The sequence below is a fragment of the Crinia signifera genome, chromosome 19 (assembly GCF_055691185.1).
Source record: "Crinia signifera chromosome 19, ASM5569118v1, whole genome shotgun sequence".
NCBI classification, from domain to species: domain Eukaryota; kingdom Metazoa; phylum Chordata; class Amphibia; order Anura; family Myobatrachidae; genus Crinia; species Crinia signifera.
In genome coordinates this window covers 49,818,963-49,833,182 of record NC_139226.1, presented here as the reverse complement: position 1 = coordinate 49,833,182, position 14,220 = coordinate 49,818,963, and the positions used below count along the sequence as shown (strand labels likewise).

At 49.9% G+C, this 14,220-nt stretch overlaps 1 long non-coding RNA gene across 1 annotated transcript in view; it reads right to left on the bottom strand.

Annotated features, from left to right (window-relative positions):
- LOC146042519 (uncharacterized) overlaps positions 1-13,996 on the bottom strand; it is a 36,944-nt gene extending 22,948 nt beyond the window's left edge. The window contains exon 1 of the long non-coding RNA XR_014463900.1: positions 13,703-13,996. This is a non-coding gene — a long non-coding RNA (uncharacterized LOC146042519). The remainder of the gene's footprint in view (positions 1-13,702) is intronic.
- Between the last annotated feature and the right edge of the window lie 224 nt (positions 13,997-14,220).

Genomic DNA, 14,220 nt, shown 5'->3' with positions numbered 1-14,220 from the left:
CACTCACATCAGTCCCTGCCCCAGTGGAGCTTACAATCTATATTCCCTACCACACACAGACATTCTAGGGTTAATTTGTTGGGAGTCAATTAGCCTACCAGTATATTTTTGGATTGTGGGTGGAAACCGGAGCACACGGAGGAAACCCACGCAAGTACGGGGAGAATATACAAACTCTACACAGTTAGGGCCATGGTGGGAATCTAACCCATGACCTCGGTGCTGTGAGGCAGTATTGCTAACCATTACACCATCCGTACTGCACCATATGTGGGGGGGTGGCAACGGGACATTTTCTGGAGTGTCAGGGACAACGCAGGTTTGCCCAGACATATGAGGGGAAGGCATGTGACATCAGCTCCAATCAGCCTATATCTATTGCAGCCGCCAAGTTCTGGGGCTATGCACAGACTGCACACAGTGGAAAAAAAAATGAAAAAAACATGTGATGGTGACCAGCTTGCAAATGGTTTTGCGGCTAATTGCTGATCCAGCTAATTTTCACAAGCCCTACTAAACAAATCGCAGGCTTCCACGAAGTGGGATTCCACTCTGGAGGGGTGGCATATACCTGATCCCAGGGCTCCAAAAATTAGCAGCCCAGCGATCCGATCTGAATTAGGCCCAATGTTCTAACAAATATATGTGGAATGTGTTTTATGTCAGGGGAGCCCTAAACCTATTTCAGTCACCGCATGAAGCCAACAACCCAACAAGCCTTACCAAGCACAGGCCCATCAAAGAAATCCCTGCGCTGTTTAGTAAATACGCACACACTGCTAGTAATGAGTAGAGGGGGAACAAGGCTCCGCACTAAACACAGCCCCAATTACACGCACATTACTTCGCTGCTGTGCTTCTGTCAGACACCTGTAGAATGCTTATGCTCAAATGCTTGTCTCTAGCCGAGGGATCAACCTCCAGACAGAACAGCCATGGAAACACATGGTGCTACAGTACAGTATATCTATTAATAGAAACACAACTGCCGCTGCCCACATGTCTACCTGCCACACAGAAAGACCCAGACTGAATGCACCATTCAGAGAACACAATGAGGTCTCTATGTCGCCAATCAATTCTCTTATTTAGCTTTTTACAATCCAATGCAGTGCGTTACTAAATATAAATAAAATGCCGTTTACAAACATAGCAGGGAATCTACAGTAGAAATACAAGTCCCATAATGCTTTGCCAGGGGGACCGGCTAGCATTTTGGAAGAATCGGTTCCGCACAAGCTGCAATTCCAAAACAAAAAAAATGAATTTCAAGTGCCTGGAACGTAAAAAGTATAATTTGGTATAACTTCTACAAAAATGCAATTTCAGAGTATTTTCCTGATATTTTATAAAATTATGTTATTGGTGCATTAAATGTTATTTTATTGTAAACCCTGCAAATCTGCAACTTGTAGGCACTACCTATGTTTATTACATGTGCTGTTTTCCATACCATTAAAGCATTAGCCAAATCATTATGGACACCAGATGCTCTATTTAAACAAATGTGTTAACTTAAGAAATATTATTAACAACATTTCTTACCCCAAGTCCCTCACTCTGAGCAGCAGCACTCTGTGGATGAGTGCACACCACCACAGATAAGAAGAACCTGGGCCAAATGTAATAGGGTGTTAGAATCATAAAGTGAGATATTTTGGGAGCGTTTACCATTATTTTTAAATTGTCAATCAATTACATGGCAAAACCAACCTGGTTTATCAGTATAAATTATTGCCAAAAAAAAGGGAAAACTCTCCCAAAATCAGATCACTAAAGTGCTGCCCTCTCTACTGTCAGGGGTTGCCACAAGGGGGAATGAGAGTCATCAGCAGGATCTCCTGAACAGCTACAGCAAATCACACTTCTTGCAAAGACGCTCCTGGCAGAATGTCGAGCATGGGAAATTAGAATTACAATGCTGGACAGCAGGAGACTTATGGCTGAAATTGGAGCCTCCTGCAGGAGAAGGGAGCATAGGCAACTATGCCTTTGCAGGATATTTTAGTAGCACTATATGTAAGCACGGATATGTAAGATATTCGGCCAATTCCATGGAAATGCTTGGATAATGCTGCTGTAGAGTAAGACTGCTAAATAAAGTAATTAATTACACGCTGTCAGCCGGCACATCGCCTGCACCCCTCCCTCACTACTGACACAGTAATTTGGTCTCTCTTACAAATAGTTTGTGCAAATTATATTTAAATAGCTGTTAATGTATCCTTACCAGTCATAAACCAGGCTACTCACTCCAAGATAAACACCCTGGCCACAAATATTCTCATAAAAAGACAACAATGTAACAATCAGACACATGAACCACACAGCTGACATTCCAGCTTTAACTACTGAGCCATTAGGTATGGTCTGGAATAAAGGAATTCAGGACAGGCCTCATTAGGTCAAAGGATTATCCAGGTAATTACAGGGCCGGCAACAGGAATCTTGGGGCCCCATACGCTTTTATCTCTGGGGGGCCCCCATCCCCATCAAACGCTATCAACACCCTCCCATGCTGGAACATAAAGTGGACGCACTCCCTCACTCTGCGACCTGCACTCTATCACACCAACGTACTCCCTCACTCTGCGACCTGCACTCTATCACACCAACTTACTCCCTCATCCTGCAGTCTGTGCTCTATCACACTGACACACTCCCTCATCATACGCTCTATCACACCAACGCACTCCGTCACCCAGTGGCGTGCGCTCTATCGCACCAATGTGCACCCTTACCCTGTGCTCACTCACCCTGTGTCTGAGCTCTATCACACTAATGCGCTCCCTCACCCTGCCCTATATTACACGGATGCACTCCCTCACTCTGTGGCCTGAGCTCTATCACACTAATGCGCTCCCTCACCCTGCCCTATATTACACGGATGCACTCCCTCACTCTGTGGCCTGAGCTCTATCACACTGACGTGCTCCCTCACCCTGCTGCCTGTGCTCTAACACACTAACACGCACTCTCACACCGCGGCCTGCGCTTTATAACATGGATGCGCTTCCTAAACCTCCGTCCCGACACGGCGTTCTGATCCCTCCCCGTTAGTGCTTAACCCTCACACCCTATGGCCTAACCCTTACCCCCTAGCAGCCTAAACCTAACCCACCCCACATATATACACACATACACCACCTTACCTTTGAAACATCCGCAGAGTGCAGGCTGGCTGGGTGGGCCTGGCTGGAACTGACTGCAGCAGCCTCTCCTCTGTCGTGCAGCAGGCCGGGCAGGAAGCAGCGGTCCCCTATAGCTCAGCCACCGGCCCGGGTCCCCTTTAGCTCTGCCCCCATTGGGTCTGGTGTAGCCCCGCCCACTCGCTGAGCGGTGTTGTTGGGAAGCTGAGCTGTTGGCAATGACTAGCCATTTGAAGGGGTAGAATGGAAGCAGGCAGGACAACTGAGTGAGTGGGGGGCCTGTTTTGGGGCCCTTCAGATCGGCAGGGCTGGGTCAGCTGTCCCCCTTAACCCTCCCTTTGTCGCTGGGCCTGGGTAATTACCAAGTGGAACAGAATTACAAAGTTGACATTGTTCACCATTAGATTATATCTCGCACTGGGTATGGCATGTCAACATGATGAAGGTCAACATCAACATTATGACATGATGAACAGCAGATAAAAACCACATGTTTCTGTGGGGTTCCAGCTATTGGCAACTACAAGTAACAGCAGGCTCTGGGATTAAAGTTCGCCAATGGCAATACTGTAACATCTGACTCATTGTGAGCAATATTTCCCAAGTTGAAACAATAGCGCAACAGTTTAAACATTTAAATGAAAGTATAGACGTTCCACAAATAAGTCTAACACAGAAAGACCATGGGGGTTACTGCATAACTAGAGATCACCATATAAATCGTAGGTACTTGTGTATTTTGGCGGCGCCCGATTTGGGCATCGTGCGATGAACGCATCGCATGCCATGCACCCGATGGCATGCGATGCGACGCGATTTTCACCCCCTATGCGATGAAAAATCGTATAAGCACCCTAAAGGGTGTTTTTGAGCACTCTAATGGGTGCTTACAATGTTAAATGCACCCCCACGCCACCCCCCCACTATAAACGTGAACCCGAAGCGTGGCAAACGCAGCGAGCGCGTGAGGGGCGGCGGTACGCGTCCTACGACCTTTTCATACCCCCACTATCCACGTCGGCGTGGAGTTGAGTTGAGAATAGAATAGTGTGGCGAGAGCAGCAAGCCCCGCGAGGGGATGCGGATACCTTCACAGGTAAACGCGTCCCTTCACGGCCTTCACAGGTATCCGCGTCCCCTCGCTGCACTCGCTACGCTTCGGGCTCGCCACACTATTTTATTCTCAACTCCACGCCGACGTGGATAGTGGGGGTATGAAAAGGTCGTAGGATGCGTACCGCCGCGCTCGCCACGCTTCGGGTTCACGTTTATAGTGGGGGGGTGCATTTAACATTGTAAGCACCCATTAGGGTGCTTAACATTGTATAAGCACCCATTAGGGTGCTTATACAATGTTTAATCGCATCGCATGGCATTGTATGCCATGTACAATGGCATACAATTTGAGAATTGTATGCCATCGCACACTTTTCAACGAAATCGCGTCGCATCGCATACCATCGCATGCGTTATGGTATGCGATACGATGGGCGCCGCCAAAATACACAAGTACCAAATCGTAGATCACAGCAAATACTCTAAAGTGGTGTTAAGTCCCATACACACTAGAGATGGGTCTTCGCGAGTGAAATGGATCTTTTGAATGGTTCCTTTAAAAGAGAGAGTGAGCTGTTGCTCACTAAAGAGGTGAATGCTCATTCTTCAGTTCAGTTTCGGTTTTGCATTTGCCTGAGCACAGGTGGGTGCGGTGTGTTTAAACTGAAATCTAAATTGCAGTGTTACGCCATGTACAAATGATTTAAGCCATTATAGCTGGCTAAATGACCCTATCGCCAGTGTGCTTTTTGTGTTGTGGGAGATAAATCTCTAGGAGCGTGCTCCAGGAAGCCAGGCCTTAATGGTCACAGGAGCAAGCTGCTGAGATTATGGCTAAAAATTGCTGGTTGTTGGTGCACAATACACCTGTGCACCAGCTATTTTAAGTCAAAATGAGGTAGAGACAGAAGAAGACTGAATAGCTTGCAATTTTATGCCAAAATCACTGGTCGCTGATGTACACTGAGCAATATATTGCTGAGAGATAATTGCTCAACTACCATATTGCACCGTGTGTATTTTATTTATTAACAGTTTCTTATATAGCGCACACATATTCCGCAGCGCTTTCCATGTATGTAAACATGGTTGAACATTCACATCAGTCCCTGCCCCAGTGGAGCTTACAATCTATATTCCCTACCACATGTACACGCACACAGACATTCTAGGGTTAATTTGTTGGGAGCCAATTAGCCTACCAGTATATTTTTGGATTGTGGGAGGAAACCGGAGTACCCAGAGGAAACCCACGCAAGCACGGGCAGAATATACAAACTCTGCACAGTTAGGGCCATGGGTAATTGTATATGATATATTTCTCAGTGTCCCATTGTCATCAGCGACCAGAGATGGTCCCTGATAAAAACGAGACACTCTGCCCAGGGGCGAATTTAGGTGTCAGACCGCCTCTAGGCACAACATTTGTGCCCCCCCACCCAGAAAGAAAGGAGAGAGAGAGAGAGAGAGAGAGAGAGAGAGAGAGAGAGAGAGAGAGAGAGAGAGAGGAAAGAGTGAGAGATATTGTTAAGGGCCAGACTGCCCAATGTCATAAGGAGCCGCATCCTATGTTGCAAAAGACCCCCTAAGTCACCTCCAACTGTCAGACCGTGGCCTCTTGCTCCTGCTCCAGGCTGTCATCTTCTGGCTCACTTCAGTCTGTCAGATCCCGGCTCCATGCACTAGCTCCAGGTTCTCATCTCCCAGCTGCTGCGAGGGTCAGACCTCAGCCCCGGGCTCTGGCTCCTGGATGGGTTGCCATCTCCTGGGTGCCACGCGGGTCAGACACCGGCTGCGGACTTTTGCTTCTAGTGCAATCTCCTGGGTCCTGCGTGAGGCGTACCGCATGCCCGTCAGCTGTGTAGTGTAATTGTGCTGTAAAAAAAAAAATGACAGTGGGGGGGGGGGGGGGGGGGGGGGATATGCCGCCCATAGGCTTGTACCTAGTGGGAAATCCGGCCCTGACTCTGCCTGCAGAAGCGGTTGGTCGGCGGAGCATGCTCCTCCAACCAGCGACCACCCCAGCATGCTCCCAGCAACAGTCTCCCTGGGCACACAGCGATATGGTTGCTGAGCGACCATATCCCTGGCGATAATGGCTGAAATCGCCCCGTGTCTACGGGGGCTTAAGAGTAAAGCAGCCAAATTTACCCTGCGCAGAAACAAAATAACTCCCCCCAAATCTAACTCTCTGCACATGTTACATCTGCCCCACCTGCAGTGCAGCATGGTTGTGTCTATCTGCAAAAATTACAGCCTAACAGGTCTGAATGCCCCAAGTCTTGGACGTATCAAAATATCAGGCATTAGAGACCATCTGTCAATATTACTTACGTATTCCTCAAAGACCTGAGGGCTTATAAAAGGCAAAACAAGACAATGATACCAGACCAAGAGCCCTCAGTGCCATAAAATCAATGCAGACAATGTAAATCAATAGAACCATGAATTCCGTGTAGGAGATCAATAACCGAGTGAAGACTACAGATAAGGCCAGACAACTCATTATGCAACCTCATCTCCCACCAGTGCCTATAGACATTGGAAGGTTTCTAAACTGACTGTCAATCGGCAGCATGGCATATACTGGTACCTGCCTGGCTGGTGCAATGGCGCCGCTGATGGCTGCCTAGGCACTGTGCTGCTTGGCAGGTATGTGTTCCCTGCGTCTATATCCCCCAAGGTACTTCTAGCCTATACCTGTATGTGTTTGCATATCTGTCACTGTTTAACTGTACCTAACTGGCTGTTGCACAGCAATCCAAGTCAAATTCCTAGTATACGCAAGTATACCTGGCCAATAAAGTTGATTCTGATTCTGATGGCATCCCCCAATTGAGCCGCAGGTATAGAAGACAAGGAATGTCACTAATGCCCCTTTCAGACCGCACTTTTTAACCGGTATTTTGCCGTTTTTTAACCGTTTCAAAACGGTTATATGTGCGGTCTGAAAGGTGCAGAACTGATATACCGTTTTAAAAAAGCCGTTTTTGGTAAACGGTTAAAATGGAGGGTCCTACCCGTTTCAGACCCGGTATTTTGGGACCAAAATCGGGTCTGAAACGGTATTTTGGACCCAGCCAATAGGGCGTCCGCTTTGTGCATATCTAATGAGCGGACCAGTGTGTCATTAGATATGCACAGTAAAAACCCAGGCGGCTCGCCCCTCCTGCACCCCCGCACTTCATTGCCCCCAGTCCAGTCATACTCATCACATGTGTCCACAGCTTGGTACCTCCAGGCAGATGGGGCAGCAGGCAGTCGGCGGAGGACAGGGCAGGAGGGTTCTAGTGGGAATGGTGCTGCCGGTCCTGGGACGAAGACACCAGGCTCCGGAACATGGTGGCAGCGGCACCGTCACCTCAGCGGCTGCAGCGGGACTCCTGCTGGCGTCACCTGCGTGACACGCGTCACCATGGAGATCTTCCAGTACCCGGCTGGCCGAAATCTCCATCCAGGACCCGCCACTGACGAGGTATTGTATCCAATCCCCCCCCCTCCCTAGGCATTTCAACCCCCCCCCCCCCCCCCACACCCCCTGGAGGCACCCACCCCCACCCCCTGGAGGCACCCACCCCCCTAGAGACACCCCGAGTTCTCACCCTTCTGTGTAAACAGTTTGCAGACTTTCACACCGCAAACCTGCTTTAGACCAGGTATTTTCATGCGATGTGAAAGGGCTCTGACCCGTTTTTTTAAACGTTTCAAATACAGATGGGTCTTGTCCCATCTTTGCAGGGGATGGCGCTGGCGTCGCCAGCCGCCATCCCCCGCCAGCGCCATGGCGATGGTGAGAAGGGGACGCGCGCGCACGAGCGGCGCGCGCGTCCCCTTCCGACGGCGCTTCGATCCGTTCCCCCGGGTCCCCGCCGGCTTGCCGGCGGTAAGCCGGGGTCCCCGCCGCCTGCCCGCACCCCCCCCTAACCCCCCCTAACCCTGTCCGTCTCCCTGAGGCGGAGACGGACAGGGTTTCCGTCGCGCTAGCGACGGAGACTGAGACGCGCGTGCGCGTGAGACGCACGCGCGTCTCAGTCTCCTCGCTGGCGAGGCTGCTGGCGGGTCGCCAGCGCGTACGTTCTGGCGACCCGCCAGCAAGGATAGGACAAGACCCATCTGTACCTGGTCTAAGCAGGTTTTGCGGTGTGAAAGCAGCATAAAAAGGTTCCAGAACAGGCATTGCTGAGGATGTAGCGGGTACACACTGGACAATTTTAAGAATTTGTAGTAAAGAAATGCGGTAATCTGTTAATTTGTTTTAAAAAAAAAAACATCATCTAGTGGGCACCCATTCTTAGCAATTTAACTGACCGATTTGTTTTCTAAAAAAACATTCAGAAATTGTCAGGTGTTGTTAAGAGTAAATTAGGTGAAGAACATGTATAAGGTGTGCCAGCAGCCCTTTTGGGGGAGGAGTATGGTGATGGGAGGAGGGTGACCTCGAGGGGTGTGGTCTCACAGGGAATGCCATACCCATGAGCCAGGAGTTTGGAACATATAGTAGGGGATATTCTCAAATTGTATAGTGTACACAAGATGCACATCTGAAACACAGGTGGTCTGAGTCTCAGTACAAGTTTGATTTGCTGCTGCATTTACACATTTTTACAGTACTGTGTACAAAGGCAGATGCAGCTGTGGATAAATTTTGTCCACCTATGAATAAGGCCCATAGTTTCATAATCAAATGGTTATTTATTATTAAATGTTCTACAATGAGATGGACTGTGACTGGGGGACAGAGGTTGTGGAGTAAGAACTGTGAACAATGGGTATATTGTGGGGTGACAGGCTGTGACCATTGGGTAGACAGTGTGGGGTGACAGGCTGTGACCAGTGGGTAGATTGTGGGCTGACAGGCTGTGACCAGTGGGTAGACAGTGTGGGGTGACAGGCTGTGACCAGTGGATAGACAGTGTGGGGTAAAGGGCTGTGACCAGTGGGTAGACAGTGTGGGGTGATGGGCTGTGACCAGTGGGTAGACAGTGTGGGGTGACAGGCTGTGACCAGTGGATAGACAGTGTGGGGTAACGGGCTGTGACCAGTGGGTAGACAGTGTGGGGTGATGGGCTGTGACCAGTGGGTAGACAGTGTGGGGTGACGAGGGGACAAAGGTGTATATATTTTATCAACAGTGACAGGCTGTGACTGTGAGGCAGACTTTGTGGGGTGAAAGTCTTCGACCAGGGGGCAGAGGAATTGGTGGATGGTCAAAGGACAGAAGATATGGGTGGGAAGGGAAAAAATACAATAAAAATGCAATTTAACCCCTCCCACAGATCACAAATATATTACCCCTTATAGGGTGGAGTACAGCGTGTCACACATGCACAGTGTAGAAGGGTGACAGGTTGTCAAAACACTTAGAAGGCTAAGGGTGTACAAGGTGTCACACACACATATACACACATGGATATAGGGAACAGGGGGGGGGGGGTCACACACCGGGGTTTGGGTGGTAAGTTTTGGTGGGTAGAATGGGTATAGGGCTCCCCGGGCACTTAGCGTGCTATGATTATTCAACCTCGGGGTGAACTTAAGGGTATCAATATGGGAGGACTGCTGGTGGCAGGTAGATCCAGCGTGGGCGTGGAGCCAGTGGCTACGCAGCTGCCTGGATTGTAATGTGAGGCCAGAGGCATGGGCGAGTTATCAGAGGAGTTGTGGACACTTTTGGAACTGTTCCTGCGAACAAGAGACCGACCTCTGCTTTACCCCTATGGGGCAGCTGCTGGAGGAGAGCAGCTCAGATGTCTAACACTGGGGGGAGAGGGTGCTGGGCTCCTGTGGCCCCTAGCTGGTTGTGGCCTTTATCTAGATACAGTGCAGTATGACTGGGTGTAGGTGGAGCAGAGGGACCTGGAGGCAGTCCCATGGCAGCCACATCCCCTGCACCCACAATGTATTTTTTAAAGGTGGGGTGTGGGGGGGTTGCTGGGTTTTCTGCAAATGTCTAAAATATCTATATTACATATCATTTAAAAATGTATACTGTTCTTTGAACTCATTCACATCCTTGGTCACACACACATACATAACCCCTGCACTCAGTCATAGCCTTACCCACACATGTACACCCCAACCACTGCACTCAATCCCATCACAGCCTACTCACACATGTACACCCGACCCCTGCACTCCTATCACAGCCTACTTACACATGTACATTCCCCTGTACTCCCATCACAGCCTAATCATACATATACACTCACTCACACATGTACACCCCACCCCTGCACTGCTATCACAGCCTACTCACACATGTACACCCCACCCAAGCACTCCTACCACAGCCTACTCACACATGTACATTTCCCTGCACTCACTGACACATGTACACCCCACCCCCTGCACTCAATCCCATCACAGCCTACTCACACATGTACACCCCACCCAAGCACTCCTATCACAGCCTACTCACACATGTACACCCCACCCAAGCACTCCTATCACAGCCTACTCACACATGTACATTTCCCTGCACTCACTGACACATGTACACCCCACCCCCTGCACTCAATCCCATCACAGCCTACTCACACATGTACACCCCACCCAAGCACTCCTATCACAGCCTACTCACACATGTACACCCCACCCAAGCACTCCTATCATAGCCTACTCACACATGTACACCCCACCCAAGCACTCCTATCACAGCCTACTCACACATGTACATTTCCCTGCACTCACTGACACATGTACACCCCACCCCTGCACTCCTATCACAACCTACTAACACATGTACATTCCCCTGCACTCACTTCCCATCACAGCCTACTCACACATGTACAGCCTACTCACACATGTACAGCCTACTCACACATGTACAGCCCACCCCTGCACTTCTATCACAGCCTACTTACACATGTACATTCCCCTGTACTCACTCCCATCACAGCCTAATCATACATGTACACTCCCCTACACTCACTCATACATGTAAACCCTTCCCTCACATCACAGCACAGCACAACCCTACTTACATGCCTGGTAGCAGCAGGAGGACAGTCCGTGCAGCTTTCTCCTCTCCCCTCCACTTCCTGTGCACTATACCTATACCTCCGGAGTCCTGAGACAGCCTGCTCTGCGATATGCACTCTAAAATCTGTGCGCAGTCAGCAGCTGCCTTGGACAGTTGCAGGAGACAGGACTCCCGGAGCACACTCACAGTGCTCACACATCAAAGTACCGCGGGAGGAGCTGCTGCTTGTGGCTGCGCGCCTCCCGTGGCTATTTTGCTTACTGTATTGTATATATACTGTTAGGTCGCGCAGTCCACGGCCCGGCTGGAGGGGTGAGCGGCCAAATTTGGTGAGTTATGTGCCGGCCCACCGGGAAGTGGCCCGGTTTCCCGGCAGGCCAATCCGCCCCTGAGGTGTGCCCAAATGAAATGGAGACTTTTGCTGTAGCGGCGTTGTATCTAATGTGTTAATGTGTTTGCCAATTGATGTCGTGGTGTTTTTCCCAGTGTAGTGAATGGCTTTGCCTCAGTTACAAAAGCATCAAGGATTTGAAAAAGCCCAGGAAGGTGCACGTGGTCACCAACCCTGCCACGATTTAGGCTGTGGAGAATCTTATTTGTCAGAATTGTAGGATCACCACAATAGAAATTGCTACCGCACAGTCGACAAGCAAAGGAACTGTGCATAACATCGTGTCATGGTAGGTGACAACGTGTGCCTGCCCATGCCACGGCAAGTGCAAACTATGGCCCTCCAGCTATTGTGAAACTACAAGTCCCATCATGCCTTGCCACAGTTTTGCGATTAGGGAATGCTTAAACAATAGCAAGGCATGCTGGGATGTGTAGTTTCACAACAGCTGGAGGGCCACAGTTTGGACATATGCCTTAAAGCTTTTGCGTCCAGCCAGATAACGCTGACACCACTGGAATATGGTGCACCGTGCGAGACACTGTTCTGCGTACACCGCCTTCATCATTCATTTGTGAAGTATGCTCACCTATTGCATGAAGAAATTGGATATCAGCTCTTTGCGCTGATCTGGAGTAATCCATCATGCATGTGATCACGCAAAACAACGTTCCAGCAATGAAGAAACTGAGGCGAAGCAGTTCACTGCACATACGCAACTGGGAAAGATGCCACATCATCTATCGGCAAACACATTAACGCACTGAGATTATATACACAGCTACAGCAAAAGTCCCCTTTTCATTTGGGGACACTTTAATATGAGAACATAAAATACAGTGAATACATAACGACTAGACAGGCATGCTGGTTTACAGCTTAACAGTGAAGAGCCACAATGTGGTTGGATATACAGATACGAGTGAAAAGCCCAGTCCGTACAAACTATACATTCCTGGTGTGATGCCAGCCTTGGCAGGTGTATACACACCTGCAGAACGATATCGTTCACTGACGCCATCAGGACCTGCAAAACATGCTGGTCGTGGGCTATATTGCCAAAAGTTGACTCGTATGCTGAACAGATTGGATGTGCATTATACCCCTTTTACACAGCCGAAAAATCCGGGTCAGCGGCGGGTCAGACCTGGATCTTCGGTGGTGTAAATCCCTAACGCCGTGTCCCTTTACATGGGACTTCTACCCAGGTCCTGACCTGGGTAGCACACGGCTAGGACCTGGGTAGAGGGTGGTGTAAATTGGAACGCCGGGTCGGATGACCCGGCTCCCATTTACATGAATAGGGAACGTCCAACCTGCGGACCGCAGCGTCCACAGGTTGGTTGGGTTGTCAGTCTGACACTGACAGCCGGCGCTGCTGTCTGCTATACTCTGCAGACAGCAGCGGCGGAGGGGGAGGGAGTTGAACGGATGCCTGTGTGCGGCATCCATTCACCTCCTGTCCAATGGCGGGGGGGGGGTGCGCGCGGGGACTGGGGGCAGCCTAGCAGCTTACCTTAGTGCTGGGCTGCCCCCAGCAGCGTTCCGGGTACGGCGGCGTCGATCGGCGCTTGAAGATGACATCGCGCTGTCATCTTCAAGCGCCGGGAAGGGGCGGGAGGGGGGTGCGGGCGTTTAAGCCCGTCCGGTGTAAATGCCCCTAAACACTGGGTCGCACCCGGCTTCAACCAGGGTCCAAAAAGCCGGGTGGGACCCGGCGTTTTGGTCTCAAAGGGGTATTAATGACAGGCAGGTGCACAGAACATTAATGATATTGGGCCAGATGCACTAAGCTTCAAAAATTGATGATATTGAGAGTGATCAACAGCCAGCCAATCAGCTCCACCTGCCATGTCACAGATTGTGTTTGAAAAATGTCAGGCAGTAGCTGATTGGCGGTTTTTGTTTATCACTCTCCATTTTATCACTTTTGAAGCTTAGTACATCTGGCCCATTGAGTGTACACACTAGCTGTTTTTTTTAAAGCTATTGCTCACAAGGGACCTTCTGAGAAATATATTTTCTTACAAAATGTTTACTGTCATCACAAGGACATACAGGTTGGTACAGCTCGCTAGGTGTACAGTGCTCAATAATGTACTGTACAAGAGATCTGTCACTCACCTGCACACAGCACAGCCCGAGGAGGAACAGGTGGATCTACATCATCTATGCACTGGACCCAGCTATCACCTGGCTCTGTGGCTGTCTCTTGTCACCTGCCTCTGTGACTGTGTCTTGTCTCCTGGCTCTGTGACTTTCTCTGGCTCTGTGACTTTCTCTGGCTCTGTGGCTGTCTCTTGGATCTCTTTGTATCTGCTCTCACTCAGTGCTCCCTCCCTCTCTCTCTCTCTCTCTCTCTGTTAGTATCAGGGTTGCCTGACGATCCCCTAGTAATGTGTGCACTGCAGCTCCATCTCCTTCTGATTTCACTGCTGTGCTCATTGCTGTTCCCAGATGCTGACATCACGGTTACCATTAGAATGGGAAGCCCCACCCACTTCACCTGTTCATCCCGGGGATTAACTCAATCGATTCTGCGCGCAGTGCCTGCCTGGTAGCCGAGAATGTAGGGCAGTGCGCGATATGACATGCGGGGAGCAGACAGCCAGGACTAATGAGGAGCCTCCCCCTGCTGCTGC